We start from the raw sequence: 8,818 nt of genomic DNA, 5'->3' as shown, positions 1-8,818 counted from the left end.
TTGTTTCAGATCAATGGACCAGAGTGATGACAACAACTTTCTTTCCAGTCACCTTGATCCATTCTTAGGTTTTGTCGAGTGAGTTCTTATACTTGAAGAGTTCTGAGTGACGGTGCGGAGGAGATCTTCGGTCCGACGAGTTGTTCTGCTGCCCGCGGATTTGATGGGATCCAAATTTCGGGAAGCGCGCGGGATGAGAGAGGTCGCAGTAAACGGATGGGATAGCGCGGAGCCGCCTCGATCCCTGCGCCACCTTTTTCGCCACGTATCGCGCGTGCGATCGCCACGGGATTTGGCAGGGCCGTCCGGGCCTACCAGTCAGCCACTCGGAAGCAGCCTCATATAAGGTGTTGGGCCGGGGCTCTGTTCCGCACGCCACCATTCTCTCTATGTTTTCTCCCGATTTCTCCGCCACCCTTGCTCCCGTCTCGTCGCCGGATCTCCGCTCGAGCTCGAACTGCCACCATGGGGAAGGACAAGACGGCGGCGCTGGAACGCGCGAAGAAGGCAACTGCGAAGGCGAAGGGTAAGCGGACCAACCAGGGCGGATCCTCGTCGAGGTCCGGCCTGCCGGCGGGCTGGATCCAGGGCGACTGGATCCGCTCGGCAATCACGCAGGACGACCTCGACGACCTGGTGGAAGGGGGATTATCCCCCACAAGTCGGCTCGGCTCCCGGGAGACGAAACTGAGCCGCAACCCAGAGAGGGTGAGTGCGTCCTCTTAGCAACTCACATAGATCGTGGGTTCTCGCTGCCTCCCCACCCTTTCTTCCGGGGTTTTTTGAACTTCTTTGGGGCTCAGCTCCACCATTTTACTCCGAATACCATAGTCTATCTGGCCGTTTTCGTGTCTATGTGCGAAAACTTCTTGGGCTGTCGACCGCACTGGGGGCTCTTCAAACATATCTTCACTTGCCGTTCCCAGTCGGTCAAAAAAACCAAGTCAAGTGACGAGAGGACTCGGGTTATCCAGATGTGCGGTGGTCTGGGGATCCAGATGAGGAGCAAAAGTACCTTCCCAGCGATGATCCTTCCTGACTCGGTCCGGGGCTGGCAGTTGACTTGGTTTTACTGCAAGGATCAGCCGACCCCTGGCCAGTCGACTGGGCTTCCTCCTTTCTCCTTGGCTCGAGTGGAGAAGCCTGCTCCCCTGAAGATAGTTCCAGAAGAGAAGGCGCAGGTCAAGGAGTTGGTCGAACGGGTCGTCCAGCTCGTCCGCGACGGAGTGACCGGGATGGATCTGCTGGAGGTCTTTCTCGGTCGACGCATCCAACCCCTTCAGGCGCGCGATCATCCGATGTGGATGTATTCTGGGCTCGAAGATACCACTCGGATCCACCCGGAGGAGGTCAGTGAGGATACCTTGGAGAGCTGGTTGAGAGGAATCACTGGCAACAAAGACAACCCTCGGGGATCCAGGAGGGTGATTCCATTCGACAACTCGCGTCAGCCGGAGCAGGTATGTTTCTGTAAGTAAATTTCCGACTCTCCATGTGATGTCCCGTTTGCGGTCGACTGAATGTCTTCTGATTGTTATTTTTTCAGGCCCTCATTGAAATGTACTTGATGCCCAATGGAGAGCAAGGGCAAGACTTGGAAGGCGAGGCGAGCGGCGGCGACAGTGGCGAGTGGACTTCTGATGGTGAAGAGGATGGAGAAAGCGAAGACTCAAGCGATGAAGAAGAAGTTGAGTCGCCTCCTCGCAGGGAGAGGCGATCCAAACTTGCCCAAGAACGACCGAGCGTCCGTGAAAAGGCGACTGCTCAAGCTGGTCAATCTTCGAAGCGTCCTCGGATCTCTTCTCCAACCCTGACCGAGAAAGCGCCCAAGCACCCCAAAGTTGCGGAGCCGAAAATCCGGAAGGCGTTGCCGAAGATTAAGATTGACATCCCCGTCGCTTCTGCGTAAGTGTCTTCCTTTGTATACACTCCACGCTCAGCGCCGTTTGTTTTTCTTGTTTTAACCGGACGAACTTTGGAACTGCCAGCGCTGCCACTTCTAGGACCTCAGCTTACAGGGATGATGATGAGGTGATGGAGGATGCGGTCACGTCAAAACTGGGTATGTCTCCTGCCATACTGTCTTTATTTTGGTCGATTCAACTGCAACGTGTACCATTGGGTGATGTGATTTTGATGATTGAACTTTGCATAGCTCCCAACGTTATTGACCTCCCTGATGATGATGAAGAGCCCGAGAGGCCTTTGACGAGGAAAAATAGGCAGGATCCTACAAGCGAGGCGCCACAGTCGACGCCAAGGACGAAACCAGTCATTCAGGACACTGGCGACGCCAATCGGGGTTCTGTTACCTTTGATGTGCCACTGTCGAGTGCCTTGCCCTCTTCGTCGACTGCTCAGGCTTTCGTCGACCCACCTTCAGTTTTTGTGACCCATCATGTCCCGGAGGACGAAGCGAATGCTGCCAAGGAAGCCATACGTCAGGCGGGCATCATGATGGAGAAGATGAGGATGGTGCGGGACGCCAGTCAGGCTGCCTACGACGCCAGCTTGGCCCTTCAAAGCAATGTTCAGGTTAATTGGTCACTGCTTTTTTTGTTAGGATATGTTATCTGAAGACTCTTTTCCGAAAATCTTTGCATCTGTACACCCACTGGGTGCGTCGATTGATATTTTTGAACCGGTGGGGGCACGCTGAGTGCACCCACTGGGTGTAGTCCCCGAGACTACGGTGGACTGCTGGCAGTCGACTGTAGTCGTTGTATTTTTTCGAATGTATAAACCAAACTGGTAGTTTGTCTCTTCCACTCGGTCTGGTTGAGTGGGGTCAGAACCGGTGGGGGCACGCAAAGTGCACCCACTGGGTGTAGTCCCCGAGACTACGGTGGACTGCTGGCAGTCGACTGTAGTCTGAGTTCTACTTTCTCTCTTTCTGCCTCTTTTTTTTCTTTTACTTCCTGGACTCGACTTCGGCGGGCCGGTCGAGTGGGATCAGAACCGATGGGGGCACGCAAAGTGCACCCACTGGGTGTAGTCCCCGAGACTATGGTGGACTGCGGGCAGTCGACCGTAGTCTTAGTATTTATTGCCTTTGTTGTTTTTCACTGTAAAATAACTTCTCCTCTTTGATTGCAGAAATCTTGTGATATGGGAGCTCGCTTTGCTGATTTGGAGAAACAGCAGATCCAACTGAACCTTGACTTGGAGCTGGCCAAGACAGAGCTGCAAAAGGCTAAGGATGGTGCCAATGGTAAGACAAGTTTGTCGACTGGTTTGTCTTGGGCTTGAGTACCCTTCTGCTCTTTCTGAATCAAGCACCATTTCTTTGCAGAAAAGCTGAGAGAAGCTTTGGCAAAGAAGGGCTAGGATCTGGCTGCTGCCCGAAAGGAAGCTGACGACAGAGTCACTCTGGCCGAACAGAAGCTGGCTTCGGTCGGCTAGTTGGAAGAAGAGAGTACCAGGATGAAGTCTGCTCTGAATGACTTCAACAAGGAGTGCTCGCGCTGGAAGAAGGCGAATCTCGTCCAGGGCGAGAAAATGGAAAGCATTGCTCGCAGGAAGGATGATCTGGAGAGCTATCTGAGAAGTCTTGCCAAGAAGTTGTTCATCAAGCTTGAAGGTGCACATTCTATTCCGATTGATTTTTTTGTGTCGACTCAGTGTACGAAAATTGACTTATCCTTGGATCGTGAATGCAGAGTTTTGCCAGAACTTTGAAGAGGAGACTGGGCGGATCGAACCAGGTTTGGATCCAATCAACTCTCCCGTGAAAGATGAAACTGCCATGAATCTGCTCTGACTGGAATCTCACATCGACGGTGCCGTGGACTACTTGGCTCGACTGAAGGTCGCCATGTCACGGATCGACCCGACACTTTGGCCAAAGGCCACACTCCAAAACGATCTTGAGTCTCTGATGACTCGACTTAACGGAATCCCTGATCGAGTGCAGGAGTGGAAGAAGTCTTCTGCTCGGCGTGGCGCTGATGTGGCTCTATCTTTGGTTCGTGTCCACTGCAAGGAGGTAAGACAAGATAAGCTGGCCGCAATCAAGGTCGCCAACACCCAAAAGCACGACTTCCGAACTTTTATGGAGACTTTCATTGCTACCGCCACTCGGATTGCCGATGGTGTCGACCTGGACGAGTTCGTCAAGCCTGCCAGCCCTCCTCCTGCGGAGTGAACAAACTTTTATGCCCCGCCTTAAATTTGCCTCAGAATGCCGAGTGGTTTTTGTAACTGTTAAACTCTTTCGGGCTGAATGCCTGAGCACTTTGACTTGTGGTCCGGACCCTTTAGGATTTATCTGAACTCGGTTTATCGTTGAATATCTTTATGAATCCCCCGTCGAGTGGAAATAGTTCTTCTTTCGAGACAACTTTTTTGTACTTGTGGCGCGGCTCCGAAGGGGAAGGTAGCAGTCGACCTGCACCTCGTTACTGCAGAGCAGGATGGAGTGCACGTTGTATTTGTGGCGAAGCTCTCCAAGGAGGAGGTGGCCGTCGATCTGCAGCTTGTTACTGCAGAGCGGGATGTGTTTCGTACTTTGGCGAGTGAAGGAAATATGCCCTAGAGGCAATAATAAAGTTATTATTTATTTCCTTATATCATGATAAATGTTTATTATTCATGCTAGAATTGTATTAACCGGAAACATAATACATGTGTGAATACATAGACAAACAGAGTGTCACTAGTATGCCTCTACTTGACTAGCTCGTTAATCAAAGATGGTTATGTTTCCTAAACATAAACAAGGAGTTGTTATTTGATTAACAGGATCACATCATTAAGTGAATGATCTGATTGACACGACCCATTCCATTAGCTTAGCACCCGATCGTTTAGTATGTTGCTATTGCTTTCTTCATGACTTATACATGTTCCTATAACTATGAGATTATGCAACTCCCGTTTACCGGAGGAACACTTTGGGTGCTACCAAACGTCACAACGTAACCGGGTGATTATAAAGGAGTACTACAGGTGTCTCCAAAGGTACATGTTGGGTTGGCGTATTTCGAGATTAGGTTTTGTCACTCCGATTGTCGGAGAGGTATCTCTGGGCCCTCTCGGTAATGCACATCACTTAAGCCTTGCAAGCATTGCAACTAATGAGTTAGTTGCGGGATGATGTATTACAGAACGAGTAAAGAGACTTGCCGGTAACGAGATTGAACTAGGTATTGGAATACCGACGATCGAATCTCGGGCAAGTAACATACCGATGACAAAGGGAACAACGTATGTTGTTATGCGGTCTGACCGATAAAGATCTTCATAGAATATGTAGGAGCCAATATGGGCATCCAGGTCCCGCTATTGGTTATTGACCGGAGACGTGTCTCGGTCATGTCTACATTGTTCTCGAACCCGTAGGGTCCGCACGCTTAAGGTTACGATGATAGTTATATTATGAGTTTATGCATTTTGATGTACCGAAGGTTGTTCGGAGTCCCGGATGTGATCGCGGACATGACAAGGAGTCTCTAAATGGTCAAGACATAAAGATTGATATATTGGAAGCCTATGTTTGGATATCGGAAGTGTTCCGGGTGAAATCGGGATTTTACCGGAGTACCGGGAGGTTACCGGAACCCCCCGGGGAGCTAGATGGGCCTTATTGGGCCTTAGTGGAAAAGAGAAGAGGCAGCCCATAGTGGGCCGCGCGCCCCTCCCCTCCCTTGGTCCGAATTGGACAAGGAGAGGGGGCCGGCCCCTCTCTCTCTTTTCCCCCCTCCACGAGTCCTATTCCAACTAGGATTGGGGGGGGGGAATCCTACTCCTAGAGGGAGGAGGACTCTCCTGGCGCGCCCTATGTGGCCGTCCGGCCTCCCCCCTTTAGTCCTTTATATACTGAGGAAGAGGCACCCCAGAGAAACACAAGTTGATCCACGTGATCATATTCTTAGCCGTGTGCGGTGCCCCCTTCCACTATAGTCCTCGATAATATTGTAGCGGAGTTTAGGCGAAGCCCTGCTGCAGTAGTACATCAAGATCGTCACCACGCCGTCGTGCTGACGGAACTCTTCCCCGACACTTTGCTGGATCGGAGTCCGGGGATCGTCGTCGAGCTGAACGTGTGCTAGAACTCGGAGGTGCCATAGTTTCGGTGCTTGATCGGTCGGGCCGTGAAGACGTACGACTACATCAACCAAACGCTTCCGTTGTCGATCTACTAGGTATGTAGATCACACTCTCCCCTCTCGTTGCTATGCATCACATGATCTTGCGTGTGCGTAGGAAATTTTTTGAAATTACTACGTTCCCCAACAGTGGCATCCGAGCCTAGGTTATTTATGTTGATGTTATATGCACGAGTAGAACACAAGTGAGTTGTGGGCGATATAAGTCATACTGCTTACCAACATGTCATACTTTGGTTCGGCGGTATTGTTGGATGAAGCGGCCCAGACCGACATTACGCGTACGCTTACGCGAGACCGGTTCTCCCGACGTGCTTTGCACAGAGGTGGCTTGCGGGTGACAGTTTCTCCAACTTTAGTTGAATCGAGTGTGGCTACGCCCGGTCCTTGCGAAGGTTAAAACAGCACCAACTTGACAAACTATCGTTGTGGTTTTGATGCGTAGGTAAGATTAGTTCTTGCTTAAGCCCGTAGCAGCCACGTAAAACTTGCAACAACAAAGTAGAGGACGTCTAACTTGTTTTTGCAGGGCATGTTGTGATGTGATATGGTCAAGACATGATGCCGATTTATTGTATGAGATGATCATGTTTTGTAACCGAGTTATCGGCAACTGGCAGGAGCCTTATGGTTGTCGTTTTATTGTATGCAATGCAATCGCGATGTAATGCTTTACTTTATCACTAAACGGTAGCGATAGTCGTGGAAGCACAAGCTTGGCGAGACGACAACGATGCTACGATGGAGATCAAGGTGTCACGCCGGTGACGATGGTGATCACGGCGGTGCTTCGGAGATGGAGATCACAAGCACAAGATGATGATGGCCATATCATATCACTTATATTGATTGCATGTGATGTTTATCTTTTATGCATCTTATCTTGCTTTGATTGACGGTAGCATTATAAGATGATCTCTCACTAAATTATCAAGAAGTGTTCTCCCTGAGTATGCACCATTGCGAAAGTTCTTCGTGCTGAGACACCACGTGATGATCGGGTGTGATAGGCTCTACGTTCAAATACAACGGGTGCAAAACAGTTGCACACGCGGAATACTCAGGTTATACTTGACGAGCCAAGCATATACAGATATGGCCTCGGAACACGGAGACCGAAAGGTCGAGCGTGAATCATATAGTAGATATGATCAACATAGTGATGTTCACCAATGAAACTACTCCATCTCACGTGATGATCGGACATGGTTTAGTTGATTTGGATCACGTGATCACTTATAGGATTAGAGGGATGTCTATCTAAGTGGGAGTTCTTAAGTATTATGATTAAATTGAACTTAAATTTATCATGAACTTAGTCCTGGTAGTATTTTGAAAATCATGTTGTAGATCAATAGCTCGCGTTGTTGCTTTCATATGTTTATTTTGATATGTTCCTAGCGAAAAATTGTGTTGAAAGATGTTAGTAGCAATGATGCGGATTGGATCCGTGATCTGAGGTTTATCCTCATTGCTGCACAGAAGAATTATGTCCTTGATGCACCGCTAGGTGACAAACCTATTGCAGGAGCAGATGCAGACGTTATGAACGTTTGGCTAGCTCAAAATGATGACTACTTGATAGTTTAGTGCACCATGCTTAACGACTTAGAATCGGGACTTCAAAGACATTTTGAACGTCATGGAGCATATGAGATATTCCAGGAGTTGAAGTTAATATTTCAAGCAAATACCCGAGTTGAGAGATATGAAGTCTCCAACAAGTTCTATAGCCAAAAGATGGAGGAGAATCGCTCAACTAGTGAGCATGTGCTCAGATTGTCTGGGTGCTACAATTGCTTGAATCAAGTGGGAGTTAATCTTCCAGATAAGATAGTGATTGACAGAATTCTCTAGTCACCATCACCAAGTTAGTAGAACTTCGTGATGAACTATAGTATGCAAGGGATGACGAAAACGACTCCCGAGCTTTTCATGATGATGAAATCAATGAAGGTAGAAATCAAGAAAGAGCATCAAGTGTTGATGGTTGACAAGATCACTACTTTCAAGAAAAGGGCAGAGGGAAAAAGGGAACTTCAAGAAGAACGGCAAGCAAGTTGCTGCTCAAGTGAAGAAGCCCAAGTCTGGTCCTAAGCCTGAGACTAAGTGTTTCTACTGCAAAGGGACTGGTCACTGGAAGCGGAACTACCCCAAGTGATTGGCAGATAAGAAGGATGGCAAAGTGAACATAAGTATATTTGATATACATGTTATTGATGTGTACTTTACTAGTGTTTATAGCAACCCCTCAGTATTTGATACTAGTTCAGTTGCTAAGATTAGTAACTCGAAATGGGAGTTGCAGAATAAACAGAGACTAGTTAAGGGTAAAGTGACGATGTGTGTCGGAAGTGGTTCCAAGATTGATATGATCATCATCGCACACTCCCTATACTTTCGGGATTAGTGTTGAACCTGAATGAGTGTTATTTGGTGTTTGCGTTAAGCATGAATATGATTTGATCATGTTTATTGTAATACTGTTATTCATTTAAGTAAGAGAATAAATTGTTGTTCTGTTTACATGAATAAAACCTTATATGGTTACACACCCAATGAAAATAGTTCATTGGATCTCGATCGTAGTGATACACATAATCATAATATTGAAACCAAAAGATGCAAAGTTAATAATGATAGTGCAACTTATTTGTAGCACTGCCGTTTAGGTCATATTGGTGTAAAGCGCATGAAGAAACTCCATGATG

Source organism: Triticum urartu, chromosome 1A (assembly GCF_056163025.1).
Source record: "Triticum urartu cultivar PI428250 chromosome 1A, HENAU_Tu73, whole genome shotgun sequence".
In the NCBI taxonomy this organism is placed as follows: Eukaryota; Viridiplantae; Streptophyta; class Magnoliopsida; order Poales; family Poaceae; genus Triticum; species Triticum urartu.
The sequence above is the reverse complement of the archived record's forward strand: the minus strand, read 5'-3'. Positions refer to the sequence as shown.